Genomic DNA, 19,593 nt, shown 5'->3' with positions numbered 1-19,593 from the left:
TCCCCTGACATCTTCATCCTAACAGAAACGTGGCTCAAACCCCACATCAAAAGTGAGGAAATCCCCCCCTGGCTATAGCATCCTTCATGCAGATAGACTATCAAAGAAAGTAGCTCTCATGTTTAAATGCCACCTCAACATTCAAACTATCAACAATTCGGCCTCCCAGATTGGAAAGGAAGAAATCTTATATGCCGACCTCAAACTAAACTCAAACAAAACCATAAACATCATCAGCTGCTCCTTCCCCCTAGGCCAGAATATTCCTATTCTAGAAAAAATCCTAAATTGGGCCAGACTTTCTCTTCCCCAAGAAATCATCATCCTTGGTGACTTTAACACAAACTGGCTATCCTGTAATAATGACCACTCAACCATTCACCTAAATCTACAAACATTTTCCCAACTAATACAATCTCTCACCAATATAAATAAAAACCCCAACAACCATACTATCCTCGATTGGATACTAGTCAACAAAACCCCCCACGCCTACACAACAGGCTGTCTACCTGACACCTCAGTGACCATACCCCTATTTTCCTTCTAAAACACCATGTAAAAAATGCCAATCCCATTATCCATAGACAAATCCATAATACAACAAATGTTAATCCCCACTCATTCAACTCTTCTCTCCAAAACTCTAACTGGACACCATTAAAATACCTCAGTCTAGACCAAGCCATTCACTTCTTCAATTCCACCTTCCTTAACACCCTAAACACCCAAGCTCCCCTAAGATATGCCAGAGTCAAAACTAAAAGCTCCCCCTGGCTTCAAAAAAAACACCCGGGGACTAATAAAAATTAGGGACAAAGCATGGGAACACTGGTGACAAACAAAACCTCGTCTGCTAGGCAATCCTTCCTTGAATTGTGTAACATGGTTAAAAAGCAAATAAAAATAGATAAAGCCCTTTACTATCAGTCTACCCTAAACTCCTCCCATCACAATCCTAAACAATTCTGGTCCACAATAAACTCTAAACTCCACCCAGGTAAACTAGGCACCCCCCCACCATCCCCTCCTACTCCGGCAGTATAGCTGACTCTTTCAACAATCACTTCTCTGAAACCATTCTATCACTAGCCAAACAACAGCACTCCTCTTCCACTACCTCCTCATACAACCTCAACCATCCACCCCCCTCATTCACCTTCTCCGCAGTACTCACTGCCTACATAAAAAAGTCTAACAAAACCTAAGCCCACAAAATTCACAGTTGACAGCCTTCCCTCAGAATACCTAAAAATAGCAGTCAACACCCTAGCCTATCCAATTTCCATATTAATTAACCACTCCATATCAGAAAGCTATGTGCCTACCCTGTGTAAAATTTCACACATCATTCCCCTACACAAAGGTGGCTCCTCCACTAACCTTTCCAACTACTGCCCCATTGCCATCCTTTCCTCACTCCAAGATTTTTGAGAAATGGAAATGTATTAACTCCTAGATATTAAACTATCTACTAGCTAATAATCTCCTCTCCAAAACCCAACATGACGTCAGGCCATATCACACCACCACTACTGCTGTGCTCTCCTTCACTGACACAATCCTGCAGCATAAAAACAATGAAGTATTCTCCTCCACTATATTTCTGGACCTGTCAAAGGCTTTTGATATGGTTTCACACAATATATTTCTGTCTGTCCTCATTTGTTGTTGTGCCTTTCGGCTTTTCCCGGTTAGGGGTCGCCACAGCAGAACTCCAGTCTGCTAATGATTGGTAGTTGATTTTTACATGCCGAGTTACCAGCCCTGACGCACAACCTTCAACGAAGGTATGCCCATTCACACATGTCTCCACGCAGAAGACGCTCTAGCTGAGAATCGAACCGGACAGAATCTTACTGTGAGGTGACAACGCTACTGCAGCACCACCACCACATCTGTCTGTCCTCACTAATCTCTCCTTTTCTCTCTCTGCCACCAACTGGTTCCTTAGCTATCTCTTTGGCTGACAGCAATCAGTGGTTTGGCAACATCAGCTATCCCCTCATCTCCCTGTCTCACTTGGGGTCTCTCAAGGCTCTATCCTTGGCCACCTACTATTCTCCCTTTTCACCAACAACCTTCATACCTCCACCAAACATGCCACTCTCATAAAATATGCAGATGACTCCACTCTCATCTGCTCTGCCCCCACTTTACCAGAACTCCAAAAGATCACACAAGACTCATTCACATATATAGAAATCTGGCTTTCCAATGCCCAGCTTCTACTCAATCCAAGCAAAACCAAACTCCTTATCTTTCAACTCTCCAAATCTAACCAATCTTCCACTCCCTTCAACATCCATGCCAAAAACAACACCATCATCTCCCCATCAGAGCATGCCAACTTCTAGGTGTGGAGATTGACAGCAATCTTAAGTTCAACCTCCACATATCTCTTACCATAATAAAGTTCACAAAAAACACGAGGCACTGTACAAAAACAAAGAATACCGAACCAAGACAGCCAAAAAACGCTATTGCCAACTCCCAGACAATCTACACCTTACTCTATGCCTCTCCCATGCTCACCAACCTTAGACAGACTGATCTAAACAAACTTGAAACCTGCTACAATAAAACTGCTAAATTTTCAACAGGTGCATCCTGTCATAGCCACCATTGTAACCCATTTAGGGAACTTGAATAACTTTAACTCATATAACGTCTTCACCTGAATAAACTCTCATTTGCCCACAAACTAGCAAACAACCCTAATAAAATCCCATCTCTTCAAAACCTACTCCAACCCTCCTCCTCTTTTAGATCCCTTTGATCCAACAGCAAAAACCTACTTCTTACCACCAAACCCAAAAACTTAGCAAGAGAAGCCTTATTCTCCTGTGCCATTTCTAAACTATGAACAACCTACCCCCTCCATAACCAAATTACCATCCAGCTGTCTATTCAAAACCACTCTCAAGTCTCAGCTAAAAATGCATTGGCTCTGCCCTTGCTCCAACCCCGACTAACAAAACTCCTAGCCACTCAGTACAGCATTATTTCCCTATTTATTGTATTATCTGCATAATTCTTAGGTATTGTTTATATGTCACCTCAATTTGTAAAAACTATCTTGTACTCAAAACCCATTGTATGTTTTGTTTCTTACTGCTGATCTATGTACATTGCATGTCATGCTGTTTACTGTAAAATTATTTACTGTTGTAACTTTTACTATTATAAGATTTACTTTTTTGTACTTGTGGAGCTTTTCTCCCTAGGCCCCCACTGAAAAAGGACCGGTGTCCAGTTGGAATTTCTCAGTAAACAAATGTAAATTAATAAATAAATAAAATAAAATAAATAAAATGAGTAAAGGGTGGTATTTTATGTATCCAGTGCAATGAACAAATACTTCAGATTACCCTAATCAAGTTACTATCACAAATGAGAACAATTCACTTTTAGTTTAAAGAAAGCACGTGTATTACAGTTTAATTTTTAAAGTTTTGTGTGCACATTTTCAGAGAGAAAGAATGTAGCATAATTCATTTGATGGAAACTTAAGCAGCAACATTAGTTTTGTATCTAAATATTCTCTCCATGCCCTTAGTTCTAAGTTTGATCTCTGAACTTTATGCATGTGAATCCTTTGAGATACATAACTGTTTGCTGTTTGCACATTTTCACATACTTTTAAAAATTAATTTATTTCTGAAATAAACTTGGTAGTATACTTTTACAGTTCATACAGCTGAAGAATTTCAGTTGGCAATGTATTTTTGCAGATCAGCAGTATTTTAATGAGTTCAGCTTGCTACTTTAGTTTGCAGGAAAACAAATCATCTATAATCCGCTTTCACTCCTTATGACTATATTTAGATTTTTCAAATATATTCATGAATGTAGGAGTATAAGGAAATAACTCATTAGCACAGTATTTTTTCAATCACAGATAGATAAATTCTAGTTAGTTTCAATTAAATAAACTTGGCATTTATTGTCTAACTGCTGGAGAAGAGAAGTTCTGCCTTTTGGGACCATTATCGTCTAATGAATGATTCTGAATCCCTTCTTCTTGCAAGATAAATGTTGTGCACATAAAGATTATTCTTGCATATAACACTGACACTGTAACTCAGTAATTTAAAATAGTACAATACCCCTCTCCAGAAGTGGAAACATTTTAGTTGCTGGCTCTGTATTAGAAGTCAGTAATTTCCGGAAAGAATATTTATAGATAATTTCCAAGTAAAGTATTTGGAAAGGAATGCAGATAGTTAGCTTTCTGAGAAAACAATGTAATATGTAATGTAATCTTTAAGATGGTTTACGCAGTGAGTGATGTATGTCCCTTTTACAACAAATTTACAACAATTTTATGCACTATTTCCATATTAGATTACACAGTTTCTAAATATTGATATGCAATGTTTGATGACATTCTTCTTAAAAATTACCTCTGGCTTTCTTGTTACCATCAGCTTATTTAATGCTGATTATTTAACAATCCAGTTTCTGCTGTCTAGGCTTCCCATGAACTCACCTCTCCCAAGTTGTTCTTTGGTGTCTAGTGGTTCCCTTATCCCCATTATGTTTATGTACCATTAAGGCACAGGATGTGACAGGGCACCTCTGTTCTCCCTGACCGATGATGTGGTTAAGTGCCTTTCAAGTACATTATGCAGATAATTGCTACTATCTAGTGCTCCACAGAGCTTGTGTGATGTTAATGTAGCCCAAGATTTATTCCTGGTGACTAACAATTCCTTCTACCCTATCCAAATTCTTTTTAAGTACCTGTTTGACATAATTGTAAAGAGGTGTCCTTGGTGGCTAGTGTCTCTCCACTCCATGGTTCCTGTTTTATTTAAGTGCCACCCTGGCACAAGATTAAGGAGCTATCCTGGTGGCTAGTGTTAATCACACACAAGGTTGCAGGCTTTGGTGAGTATATATCATGCTGAGAAAATGTCCCTGTTGACATTGTAGCAGTTGTAGCCACTCAAAATAATTCTGTTTAACTTTTTGATATGCCTCCTGTATAGATGGACAAGTGGATCTTTATGTTAAATCTATATGCACTGCAGTTTTTAGGATGGCTATAGGTTCAATTTCCTCCCTTCAAAAATGTTGTTTTCATGGTATTAATGCTGTGCCATTAATATCTATCTAACATTGCAAGGTCAATATAGGTAATATCTCCAAAAAACAAGTAGTACTTAGCTCAGCATTTTACAGTATACAATAGAAGTATATACTTTTTTGTCCAGCACTAGTGCTGGACATATTATTTATTGTGTGATCAGTATGTTTAATATGTATGTGTACAGTTTTATTATTGACAAACACTCAAATAGCATCACTGTCTACAGACACAGATGTGCTGTCTTTATAAATATCTCTTGTAGTTAGTATTCTTTTATGTCAGACTGCATGTGAAGATGGCATTTGGCTTAAGATCCCTCCATATGTTATAATCAGACAAACATGTAGACAACATACTTGTGTAAGTCAGAAGTTCTGCTATTAAAAATCTTATTATGCTTTATTGTATCAGAATCAACATAGCACAGCATGCAATATACAATGCTCCCAGCTCTATTAAACCTAGTCCAGACAAGCACAAACTGTAGACTCTTAGGTCATCCAACAAACTAATGCTAAAAGTAACCCAGTCTCACAACTATCACAGAGACTCCCTCTACTCCCATAAAATCGCCAGAGATTGGAATACCCTTCCTCAATAGATAACTTAAAACCCTAACCTTTCCATATTTAAAACTACCCTGAAAAACTAAATGATAATTGTCTATGCCCTTGTATTGCTCCGAACTAATATTCTTCCTATTTTCCCTACTCATCTCACACGTTATCCCAAATACTGCTCATCCCACATAGGGCTATCCCACTATCTGTCTAATCGTTATTAATCTGTGTTCCTTCAGATGACCTAACTTGTAAAACTACATGACCAGTTTTGGTCTTTCAGAAGTGACTCACCTTGTAAAGCTACATGACTTATGTATCTCATATATATATTGTAAAAAAAGTAGTATTCCTGTATGCCTAAAACATGCATGTTTATATTGTATTCTTTAATTATATTTTGCTATAATATTTTTGTTATGCTCATTTACATATTGCTAGCAATGTAGTTTACTGCTTGCACCTTAATAATGTTATTTTTGTTGTGGAGCTTTTCTCCCCTGAAAATCTGTTTTTTTCAACCCAACCAGACACTACCCGGTTAACAAATGTAAATAAAATAAAATAAATAAATAAATAAATAATGCATTTGTATTTCTCTTCCACCCCCCAATGTTGTTACTATCTTTTCTCTTTCATTCCATAATTTGATTTAGTTTTAGTTTCTCTCCATTTCTGTTGCTGTTACACACAGCAGCACAGCAACCTGTACCTTTTCCACTGGCATGGCCTGTTTCCCCCCCCAGGTGGCAACCATAGTGTCACCACTACCAGAGGTACCCAGCACATCTGGGAGTTGTGCACCTGTGGGTTGTACAGTGGTACCAGCCAGTAGCAATGCATGCGGAGGTGAGACTTTTTCATCTGTCTGGTGCTGGCAGAGCATGTGGGAGATATAATAGACAGAAGGTTGGATGCCCACATCAGTTGCATAGAGACTGTTCTAGCAACTCATTGAGTCACATCCCTGCCTAGCACTGATTCTACCTTCTGAGGCAAGACATAGTGATGGCAGTTCTCAGTGTGATGAGTAATCTCCCAATTGGTATAAGCTGGCAGAGACTGCATCTTTGAGCACCCAGTTCTATCCCCCAACCCAATGCCTCCCTTTTTGTGTCAATGCCCACCCTTGTTTGTTGCGTAATCTTCCTCTCACCATTATCTTCCCTAAATTTGTCCGCCATCTCCTTCACCATTGTGTTCCCCCCTCATTGTGTTACCCCATACTGTGTCACCCAAGTCTCTTTCCTTGCTAACTTCTCCTCTTACCAGCTGCTTACTTCGCTGACTTCCTTTGCCAACTTAAATAAGCAAACAAACAAATAAATAAATACATACATACATACACATATACATAAAAGGGTACTGTCCCACAAAAAATAATCTCAATCATACTTCTCAACTTCCCAGGTATTTAACTAATAAATACTTGATTGTGATTGTTCATCACAAAAAGTGTAGTTTTCTAAATTGTTGAAGATTAAAGTCATTAAATAATTATATCCATTGTTGGAATTCTCTGGGATGTTGAGTTAAGAAAACCTCCATCCTGCTCATTCCTTATTTGTTCACCTTGTGTTTTATCCTCTGCTTGATTCTCCTTTTCATCTCTACCCTATATTCCCATTTCAAACCTATAATCATTTCAAGAAATAGATAAATACAGTGTATATATCCCCACAAAGGGCTCATTAAAAATCATTTTTCTGTGGTCTACCATTGTGGAAAGGTTATGGAGAGCAATGTTGATGCTCATGTATTATCAATGAGATATAGTACTTCTTGTGTGTCAAAAATGAAGTCCAGTCCTTGTCACACCCTACAGATTTTGCCATTTGTCAAGCAATGAGTTAAATAACTCTTGCATGTCCCCATGCATCTCTGAAATAAAATAAAGCTTACACTTTTTTTCTAACTGCTTCAGTGGTGCGCTGTACTCATGAAATTATTTTTACTGTGCCAATGCACTGGGGGAGGGTTTATTTACCTTGGTGGGTGTATATTGCTTAACAGTGTTCAGTTTGCTGTCTGCAAATGTGCTGCATGTTCATAATATGTGTGTTTTATTACCTGTTTTTACTCTCATTGCTTCTGTGACTCCTCTTGCTAATTTATTTGTAAAGAGAATATCACTAGAGAAGATATAGGTTTTTGCTATAAATCTACAAATGAATTTCCATTTTCCTGGTATGAGTTTTGTGACCCCTTTTGTTCTGACTGATTTTTGGGGCTCCCCTTGATAATGCACTGGTATGGAGAATGTCATTAGGGAAGACATGGATTCATATCCCTTGAGGCCTATTTTTCTTTTCATGATGTCAGTCTGCAAATTTTCTACATTAGTCTGACTGCTTCTATGGCCCCTTTTGCTAATGCACTGGAGTAGAGATTATCAGTAGAAAAGGTATGGGTTCATATTCCTTGAGGCTTATCTCTCATTTTGTGATATCAGTTTGCAAATGTGCTATACTTTCCTGATATGTGAGTTTTATAACCCTTTCTAGTCAGTCCTTCTGTGGCTCCCTTTGCTAAGGAACTAATGACATACTGGCACATAGACTGAACTGATGGGTTGACTCCTCTTAAGGTATCATATTTTCCAGTTTTAATGACATTCACATTATAGTACAGATCAACTGCTCACACTCTGATGTTGTCAGAATTGGTGCAAGTTGATACAATAACTAATTACTTTACTGTATACTATCTCTCCTAAGGTTCACATTATTATACACTCAGGTATCATCTTACCATTTTCTGCATTACATTTTGCATCCCCTGGCTTGGTGGGCAGATTCTTTTGTACTCTTCTGTCTACTTCTGTGGTTTCCGTTGTTATAATGAAACCTCTACGCCATCCTTAGCCATCCATGACATGTCCCCTTTCGTGAAACATTTCTCTACATATATATTGCTATACATTTCATCAACATTATCACAATAGTTTATCCATCTGTGCCTGCAGATTCACAACAACTACCAGAGATGCTTGTTTGCATTCACTGCAGAATTCACTAAACTCCATGTAGGTTCCACGCAGAGCCTACAAGGAGTGTTTTTGTGTATGCAATACTGCTCATCACTCGGCATCACTCGGCATTGCACCATAAATATTAATGATGCATGGAGCACATAAGCAAGGTTTCACTGCTTGCACCAGAGCTGCTGGCCATGAAATCTGTAGACTAAGAATGTGGATTGTACCATACAACCTTTCACTGCAAGAAATCCAAACAAACACTAAACTAATGGAGGTACAAAGGGACAAAAATAGGGGCAGGTTTACTGTATTGGTCTGATAACCATAGAAAGTAGGCGAAATAATAGGATTTGTGTTGACATACATTTTCTGAAAGATATGAAGCTCGAAACTGAATTGTATGTCATTTTGTATTCACTTCAATCTTCAGTGATTTCCCAGTAAACCACACATTTTACAAGGAACAGCCCAAAAATATGATGCAAACATCTGGACATTCTGCAAAAATCTGGACGATTTCCATTTTTTTAGGCCAGTGTTTGCATGATGTGCCACTTGGCATAATCATGTTTACCTGTGGTCACCTGGTCTGCACAAAGAGCAGCAGTGCACAAACTAGAGGAATGGACCACCCAGGTTGTAGACAGGACTCAGAAAGCCACAGAAATAATTGTAATGCATTAAATTAATAATATTGGCTATCACATAAACACAGTAAGTGGTATTGCCATATGATTAAATAGGAATTCACAATAACTACTAAGATAAGGCATAGCATGTCACTAATCCTGTGGCAGCAGGTGTTAAGTGTAGTTGTGGAGTGCACATAGTCTAGTACATGGTGTGCAAATTTTATTTTACTGTTGTGAAATTGAAGATTATAGCAATGAAGTGCAACATGCACAACTGTTTTCTCAACCTCCTTAGAAGAACTGTAGACATGGGTCATTTGACTAGCACATTTACACAAGTGCCTGTATAGCTAATAATCTTGAAACTGCATTGCTTTCCACTGTTGCTCGTCATTTTACATTGCACAAACATGGTACCCGCAGGTGCACACCCTCACCTACCGTGTTTGCTCGATGGTAAGCAATGAGGAACATTGTCAAATGTTGCAAAACCAAAATCTGTGCACTCTTAGTAAGTATGAGATGTGCAATAGGTGGGAAAACATCAGCATGCAAAATGCAGTTGGTGGGAAATGCTCATTATACATTGAGCTTGAGCTGTGGCAGACATATCCGGAGTTGCTGGTGAGGGTGTACACTTTCAGGCACAGAGGTGGGGTGTCCAGGAGTCCAAAATTTTTGTTGGACTCCTAGTTAAGGAGCATGGGCCCCAGTTGCAGCAGTAGGACTATTCAGGGTCAGAATACAAGTCTGAAGCCTAGACTAGTATTGCCAGGGCTTTAACCAGTGCAGCAGGTATCCCTCACACTGGTGAGCAATGCAGATATCACTTCGATAACTTCTGGATGAAGAAGTGGGATATCCTCGCCCACTGGATCAGAGAATTTTGTTTGTGGGACAGGTGCGCATTTTATTTTATTTTTTATGGCGAGAGAGAGAGAGAGGAATGTTGGGGAAGGGCTGTAGGAATGCCTAGGTGAGGTAAATTGGGCAGGTGAGGAAGCAATTGCAGACAGAAAAGAAAAACAAGACAAGAGACAGTATGGAGAACGTCGACATCTGTGCAGTAACTGAAACCTGGTTCAAGATTCCAGAGAGCACACCAGCACTACCGGGCTACAACTCATACCACACATTTCGGCCACAGAACACGAACTGAAACACAAAAGGAGGGGGTGTATCCATATTCATCAAGGATACCTACATCTCCAGGATAGTGGCGCAGTATGATACCTCTGAGATCATCCATGTGCAAAGCAAATTGTGGCCTGCTACAGATCACCCTCCACGACCCAGGACCACCACTCCACCTTTCTGGAGACACTGGAAAACATGAATGTCCTACCGAACACCCTGATATTGGGCTATTTCAATTACCCTACCATTCACTGGAAAACTACTCAAGTACAAATTCCCAGGCCCAGCGCTTCCTGGAATTCATCAACTCAAATGCCCTGGATCAGCTAGTAAACTCCCCTACCAGAGGTAAAAACATATTGGACCTGGTCAGCACCAACATGGGTGACAGGTGTTCCACACCGGAGGTCAACCCATCACTGGTTAGATCAGACCATAAACTAAACACTCTGGATGTCCACACCCCACCATCACCCACAACTAAGGAAACCACAGTAAAAAACATTTCTAAAGCAAACTTCACCTTACTTAAGACAGAGGTGGTAAGTTTCATAGCCCCCATGCTAAAGAATAATGCTACCCAAGATGCAGAAACCTTTACAAACCAAGACTCACTCCTCTAAGAGAAGGAAACCAGTTTGGTGGACCCCTACAATAAACAGGCTATACAATAGAAGGAGGAAACTAGTTCAGAAAAAAAGCAAATCCCAAGAAGGAAAGACATCCCTGATCAGTATCAGTAAGAAACGAAGGTCTCTCATGAAATCATCCAAGGCTAACTTCAAAAGAATAATAGCCAAGGATTCAAAAGATAACCACAAAGCCTTCTTTAACTATATTAAGAATCTAAGTGACAACTCACAGATATGCACTGAACTAGTGCAAAATAGCACAAAATATACTGAACCTACTGATATTGCCAACATCCTGGCAGATAGATTCAGTGCAAACTTCACCCCCCTCTCACCTCCAAAAGGGCCCACAACAATACTGGAAAAGTGTAGTGTCCCAAAAAATCACAGATGCACAGGTGAAAACAGCCCTTTCAAATCCCATAAACACAGTGTCAATGGGATCAGACGGGGACCCAGTCTGCATCTTGCACGAACTACAGAACGAACTAACCCCCCACCTAAACACGCTGTTCAACCTCAGCCTCTCCACAAGCTATGTGCCCATAGAATGGCGCACAGCAGCGGTTATTTCTATCCACAAAAGAGGGCCACAACTGACCCTGGTAACTATCGCCCCATAAGCCTGACTAGCCTGGTCTGCAAGGCTATGGAGCACATCATCATGAAACTCATTAACAAAAACATTGGGAACCTCCAAACACTTGACCCGACCCAGTTCGGCTTTGTTAAGGGCAGATCATGCCTACTAAACCTAATTGACTTCTTTGAGACAGTCACCAAGGCCATAGATGAGGGAAAGGCGGTTCACAGAGCCTACCTTGACCTCACCAAGGCTTTCAACACCATTCCTCATTCAAGTAGTACAGAAAAACTCACTAGCCTGAACATAAACCCCTATGTCATGAGATGGGTTGCCAAGTAGCTTACAGACAAAACTCACATGGTGAGAATAGCAGGCTCCAGGTCTAACTCTAAACCAGTCACAAGTGGTGTCCCGCAAGGCTCGGTCCTGGGACCCCTACTGTTCGGCATATACTTCTCAGAAGTACAGACAAACACAGGAGGACTATGGCTAACCAAGTTTGCCGATGACTGCAAACTGGGAGCTATAACTGACTCTCCAGCTGACACAGATATCCTCCAAAAGGGCCTTACTGAGATGGACACCTGGTGTCAAAGTCATGGCCTCAAGCTAAATGCCAAAAAATGCATAGTCATCCCATTTGGGAAAAACAAATCACCACGAATTACCACATAGGTGGCAGAACCCCTAATACAGAAGAGGTAATAAGAGATCTGGGGACCCAGGTAGATAGTAATCTCTCCTTTGACAATCATATTGCCAAAGTAGTTAGGAAATCCTTCTATGTGGCCCATCTAATTACTAAAGGGTTCACATCTAGAAATAAAGAGGTTATAGTGCCCCTCTACTCATCACTCATTAGACCCATCATAGAGTACAATGCCCCATTTGGGATGTATCTCACAAGACACTTCCAACAGCTGGAAAGACCACAAAAGTACCTCACCAAGAGGATTACTAGTCTCAAACATATGTCCTATGCAGCCCGACTAAAAAAACTCCGGCTGTACTCAGTGGCATATCGCTTACTCAGAGGCGATCTCTGCCTGACTTACAAAGCCATGTCCAACTCAGAATTGATGGACATGCTCCACCTAAAGAAATCCAAGTCACTGCGATCTACATGCTCTAGTGAGCTAAACCTCACCACAACAATAAATAGAACATGCTGGAGGGATAGATTCCTGTCACAGGGACTCCCCATGCTTTGGAACAAAATTCCAAATTACATCAGGCAGAGCCGCTCACTAACACTCTTCAACAGAATCCTTGATGAGTGGATGGGTAACATAAAATACACCCCTGCGATCACTTCATTAGCTCTGCTTGACAGAGGATCAGTTAATCAATCAATGGGGTGGCGAAAGCCGACACACTCTGGCTAGGCTTATAAATGCCCTCGGGCAGATAGCCTAGTACCTACCTATGAACCTATGAACCTATAAGAGACAGGAATGGTGAAGTACACAAGTGGAGGCTGAAGATTATGGTTGGGGTGAGGGTGGGGACATAGCAACCCATGGACATCAATTTGGGTGACAGTGAGAAATTAGTCATTACCCACTAGACTGTCATCACTGTCACCTCATTGCAGCAATGGCTGCAGTGTCTGAAGTCTGCATCTCTTTGTGTTACTTAATACAATGATGGAGAGCAGTGTATCCATCTGGCATAGACATGCACCAACTGTGTGGTGCACAATCAATAAGCGCCAACTGTGGCAGTTAATTGCAGGTAATAAACTCACCACCTCTACTGCTGCTGCCTGAGGGAGCCACTGACCTATCCTGCAGGACAGGACTAACTACCTGAGAGGCCAGGTAGTACAGGTGCAGCAGAGGGGTTGCTAACAGGTTATGCAGCAGATGTGTTGGACAGTGGTAGTGTAGCCAGTGGAGTGGGGGCAGGAGGATCCCATGGGACAGGCCTACCCCACTGTATATGGGGAAAAAATAAAATAAGTTAAAAAAAAAAGAGAATGAGGTTGGGCTGAGAAAGGAAAAAAAAAGAGAGAACATTAATAACTTCATATGTGACATTCAAAGCACTAATACAATTATTTGACTCTATTCTGTTACCATTGCTTTTAAGACTACCAACTCCTAATAAATACTTTGTTTACTGTTAAGACTACCCAGATCCTAAAAGATGTACATTATACTACAGATTGCAGCAAGCAATTCTGGACGTGTGCATACATTGTACATATGCATGTTGTATTCCTATTATGCTGATTACAATTTACAGCAGGCCAGTGGTGACACTGCTTTAGAGCTCTGACATTGCATTGCAATATTGATGAAAACTTAACAGTATTGTATATTTGGGAACAATGGATTTTCAAGCCACAACCTATGTCTACTCTGCAATACTGAACTGTTGTTTTGGTCTTCAGACTAATGGATGCATACTTTCCTATTACAGTTGAGAAATGAATGCTCAGTTTGATACAACTTTATAATTAACCAAAAAATACGTCGGAACTTTTAATGCTAAAATAACCCTACCATTGGGATGCATACATACCACATACGCATTGCATCTGTGCCAATCTAGTGGAGTCCAACAAACACTTTGGATCCCATGCATACCCCATCTTTGAACAGGGAATCTCAAAAACTCTCCAGTAATGCCTGCCATGCCTATCACAGATCAAGACTAATGTAGAATGATGTTTTCCCACCAATTTTAGGCATTGCTCTTAATGGGAGTGCACTTTCTAATTTTGCAACATTTGAAAGTATTGTGCATCACTTACTATCGCAAAAACACATTACGCAAGAGTGCATGCTGCCGGGAAATGCGTTTTGTGTGATGGCCAATAGTATTAATTAAATGCGTCCGGTGTATGTTTGTGACTTTCTGTGTCCTGTCTGCTACCTGGGTGGCCCATTCGTCTGGTTTGTGCACTGCTGCTCTACGCGCAAATGAAATGTGCATAGCCAAAGTTGTTCATGCTAAGCGGGGCATTGAGCAAAAAGTGGCCCCCTCCAAAAAAATAAATAAATTATAAAAAATGGAGAATTAGTTGAAATGCAGAAAATCAATCTATGAAATACACAATAGAAAATGTTAGTAAAAGAGATAAGACTACACAGGTCTGGATCCCAACTCTCACTGCAATGCATCATCAGAAAACAGGACTGGGGACTTATCCATCTTTGCCCCACAAGCAGCCTTGCAGCAAACACATGATGTAATTCTTCACACAACCAAGTGCAACTGAATGTACACTGCTATCAAGGCATGAACTGTTATTTGTAAATGTATTTTATTTAATTATTTGGATGTAGTGCACTTAGTGAGCACACAACTTGATATGATTATTCCTTTGCAATGTACAGCTTTGTCCTACCTTTCTGTGTTTCTTGATCATTCATCAGTTATCATTTCAGTACTCAGAGATATGCAGTGTGTAAGCCAGTCTGTATCATTTACCTTAAAATGTGTGAGGATGTTAACAGGGAACTCTATGATATGCAGTTGCCTTCAAATTAATGGAAGGTTGGATGGCACAAACAAGCATAGACTATTGTTTTGGGGGTGGGGAGCAAAGGTAGGTTCCTGTCATGGCATATGCAAGGGTATAATGTTCTTTCGAGGGGGGATGGACCCAGGCTGAGCTACTGTTATGGAACAAACAAGGATATGCTGCTCTTTTCACTGTCCTTGCTTTACATCCTGCTGGTTTGATCTTGTGAGGGTGGTGAAGCCAGAGCTGTTATGTATCTCATTACTTTCTAACTTCTCTCTGTTATAATTTTCCATTACACACGTATCGTGCTATACTGAGGGCATGCAGTGATCATTATTACTTTGGGGAGGTATCACTGTTTGCATCTTTGAGGCCTGAGCCTACTACTTGCTAATACAATTAACACATACAATTTAGTTATTTTTATTTTATTTTACATTTGTTGACTGGGATAATCAGACTGGATACATGTCCATTTTCAGTGAAGATGGAGAGAAAAGCTCCAGTCATAAATGCAACACTATTTCAGATTTACAATAAGTCAACATTTTACAGATTCCTTACAGTTTTACATTCAATAAAGGATAAAACACATCACTCAAGTCAACACATATATGTCAGTATTTTACAGATTCTGTAAAAAATTACATTCAGAAGGTAAAACACATCACTCAGTCACGTATATTAATACCATACTAGTAGGATATTGTAACAAAATGTCCTCAATGGGCACAGTTGACGGGGAAGGAGTTAGTCAGAAGTAGAGCAGGGGCATAGCCATCATGTTTTGAAGTATTGTATAAGATGTTTCTTAAATTGAGCTAGAGAGAGATTAGAGGTTAGGTCGGCAGGAAGTGAGTTCCATATTTTACCAACAGAGTTAGCAAACAGAGAATTCCTGGCTGAGTTGTTAGTTTTGATAGTATAGACTAAAATTTTGTTGGATGATCTAAGGGTTTTGAGGTTCTGGTAGGGGGTGATAGGATTTCTAAGTACTGGTGTATTTTCAGGCTGGTAGAGGGTCTTAAAGGCGACTACTAGTTGATTGATTTGCAGTAGGTTGGGTAATCCCAGCTACCCTAGTTGTTTGAGGTTAAGACAGAGGTGTGTTCTATAGGCTGACCCAGTAGCAAATCTAGCAATGTGATTATAGCAGCTTGAGAGTTTGTTCAGGTCAGTCTTACTCAAGTTTGTGAATAACGTGGAGGCGTAAAGGAGAGTGGAGAGTAGATGAGTATGGCAATGACAGTCCTAGCTAGGGGAGTTAGGAAGGGTTTAATCTTGTATAGTGAGCCAAGTTTTTTTATTTACTGCTTTAATAGTATGGTTAATGTGCCAATCAAACTTATGGTTATTGTCTACTATTACACTTAGGTGCTTGGTAGAGAGATCTAGGGAAATTATGGTGCCATTGTTCAAATAACTTTTTGCTGCCACATTACATTAATGTCTGTACAAATCACCCACCTTGTAGTTGCTTACTGTACCAAGTGATGAAATACAAGGACATGTCATACTATTATTATACAATACAGTACATGTTCAGGACTTACCTTGTAAATGCAGCAGTTTCCAGAATGTTAGTTCAGGGCTGACTGTGATGCAAGCAGTATGCAGCCAGTACATGGGGAGGTAAAGGCTGTGGCTCTGAGTTGAGGCCAGCAGAGGTTGCAGGGTCCCTGTATTGTTGTAGCACTTTACAATGTCCATGTCGTGTATATTGTGATAAGTTAAATGTGGCCTGAAACCTCTTCTCTGTCTCAGCCTAGGCCTACTGTCAGCAGCAGCATTGGCTTCAGCCTGTACCACATACAAATGGAGTTAAGCAGCAGCAGCTCCCAACATTCTGCCTGTGTAGACTTTCTGTCTCTGTACTCCATTACATTTGAAGTCCACAGGAAAAAACAGCATGGAGTTTACGTGGTAGCTTTATAACTTGTTGAATAGCTCCAACTGATTGGTTGATTAGCATGCAGTTAAGCTACTTATGCTCAGGGGCGGCTCATGCTAAAAGACTACAGGACTGCAGCCCCCCCCCTCCCCCAGCTGTGGAAAGAAAAAAAAAACAAAATAAAAAATTGTGAGAAAAAAGAAATAAATCATGAGTCCCAGAACTCAGCTCATGCATGATTGGTGTTCTTGGAATTCACAGAACTCTGGACTGCTGTGTCAGCAGTAGGAAGAAAGGCATCTCTGCTCTGCAGATGCCCAGAAGTCTATGCAGTGACAACCAACTGATACAGCTGCAGAGGTACTCAGGAAATGAAACAAAAGTCAGGGTGTGTGTGTGTGTGTGTGTGTGTGTGTGTGTGTGTGTGTAATGCCCCACTTGCTATATACTGGTGGCTAGAGAAAACTCAGGATACATGGTGGTGGGTAGAGAATATCTCAGGCTTGAACCCTGTACCTTGGGTGCAGGTATCAAGAGCCTGAATTCCCTACCCACCACCATATGTAAAAAAACTTGCAGATTTTTGCCTCATATTTGTTCTGTTCCTCATAAAATCTGTGGTTTCTGTATTTTTGTTTTTTTATATAGTTGATAGTGCAGTGGTGCAGTGGTAGCATTGTTGCCTAACAGCTACAGGTTTTCTGGTTTGATTCTTGGCTGAGGTGCCTTCTGTGTAGAGTCTGCATGTCCTCCCTGTGTTTGTGTGGGTTTCCCCTGGGTGGTCTGGTGCCCTCTCATCTTACAAAGACTTGTCTTGAGTGTTTCTTCCTAGGCCTCTGCTGAAAATTGGCTTTTGTTGCAAGTCAGACTTTCCTGGTTAACAAATGTTAAGTAAATAAAAATGACAGGCATTTGAATTTCAGACTTCATATTCTTCAGAAAGTACATGGTAACACAAAACCTTTTATTCTAGCAATTTTCTAAGTTTATAAGATGGATATTTGAAATGTGTCCCTATTTCTGGAACTGTATTCCCCCATTATTGGCTTCATCCAGGTTTTTTGTGCTAAGGTTGAGAGCTATGATGAAAACTGAATTCATTGAATATGTTTGGGGCTGTATTTCCCCATTATTGGCTTTGTTCAAGTGTTTTGTGCTAAGAGGTTGACAGCTATAGTGGGAACTGAATTCACTAAATGGTAGCCATTTAAGTTTCAGACTTCCTCTCTTTCACAAAACAGCTGATTTGGCATAGTGGTATGTTGCTCTGACTGTTTTGCACAGGGTCCTGGGTCCAAGTATTGGCAATGAAATGTATCGTGGTAACACAGCATTTTATTCCAGCAACTTTCCAACATTATACAAGCAATGCTTAAAATATGTCCCTGGTTTTTGAGCTTTTGCCCCCTCCCAATAAATTTTGGCTTTTTCCAGATTTCTTGTGCTGCAAAGTTCAGAGATACAGCTGAGTATCGAGTAGATTTTACAAGGAGCTGAGAGCTGCTGGGGAACAGAAGTTTAGTGCTGCTTATGCTAATTCTGCTTGCATTATTAATAGCACAACAGGTAGTGTACTTGCTTTTGATGTAGAAGTCTGTGAGTTCTACTCCCACAGTATGGAGATGCATTCCTGATGCTGTACTGCGTTGTAAAGGGGGTGGATGCTGCAGTCCTTTTTGGTGAAGATACTTAGTAACTATGAACCTGTTATCAGTTTGCTATCCAATCCTTATTACAGTATTACTAGCTTATCATTTTTTAATGTAATATAGGCAATTTATTCGTCAAGGGCAGCAGGCACTTTATTTTTAGATGAAACAATGAAATATAAAGTTGTTTGCTAGCAGCAAACTCTTCATTAGTTACAGATCTCTTTAATGTGGAATTATTTAGATGACTTTTACTTCTTCAGAGATTGTGCATATTTACTGATATTGGTGGACTGTAGAAGTTTGAGTAGACTTTTATGATGGAAATGTTCTGAATTGGGCAGTTTTGTCATTATTGGTGCATGCATTTTGTTTCATTGTTTACTGGAAAAATGTTCAAAACAATAAATTTAAAACGCCTTCTATCAACTGCACTGTATTGTACAAGGAATATTATTTAATACAATCAGGAAAGTGTATCAAAGAGCACATGTATGTTTCGTGTGCAAGGGGCCTATGATTTGAAAACAGCCCAAAGTTAATCTTTATCTACCACTGGCAAAATGTATTTTCATTGAATGTGGGTTTCAATGCTGTTTCAATGAATGTAAGTTTCAAGGGCAGAGAAGTTTTAATGCTAAGTCTATTTTCACTGTGAGACTGCATTGCGTTGTTTAGCAGATGTCTATTAGCGTTTGTGCTGTAAAATGCAAAATAAAACTTTCAAATGAAATCCAAATAATCGTAGAAGTAATAGCAGTATGCAAATTACAGTGTTTATGGTAAATGGGGTGAAATAACCAAGGAGTGGGACATTGGGATGGCTGCAAGGGGGAGGCTCCATTCGACCATGATTTTGTGTGGGGGGAAAGGGCAGCAAACTCAAAGACAACCCCAGCTGAACTATACCTCTCAACTGTCCAGATTTTTGTAGAATGAATAGATTTTTGCTTCTT

This window comes from Protopterus annectens, chromosome 2.part1 (assembly GCF_019279795.1).
Source record: "Protopterus annectens isolate FY-2018-M chromosome 2.part1, PAN1.0, whole genome shotgun sequence".
Taxonomy (NCBI): domain Eukaryota; kingdom Metazoa; phylum Chordata; order Ceratodontiformes; family Protopteridae; genus Protopterus; species Protopterus annectens.
This window is presented reverse-complemented; position numbering follows the sequence as displayed.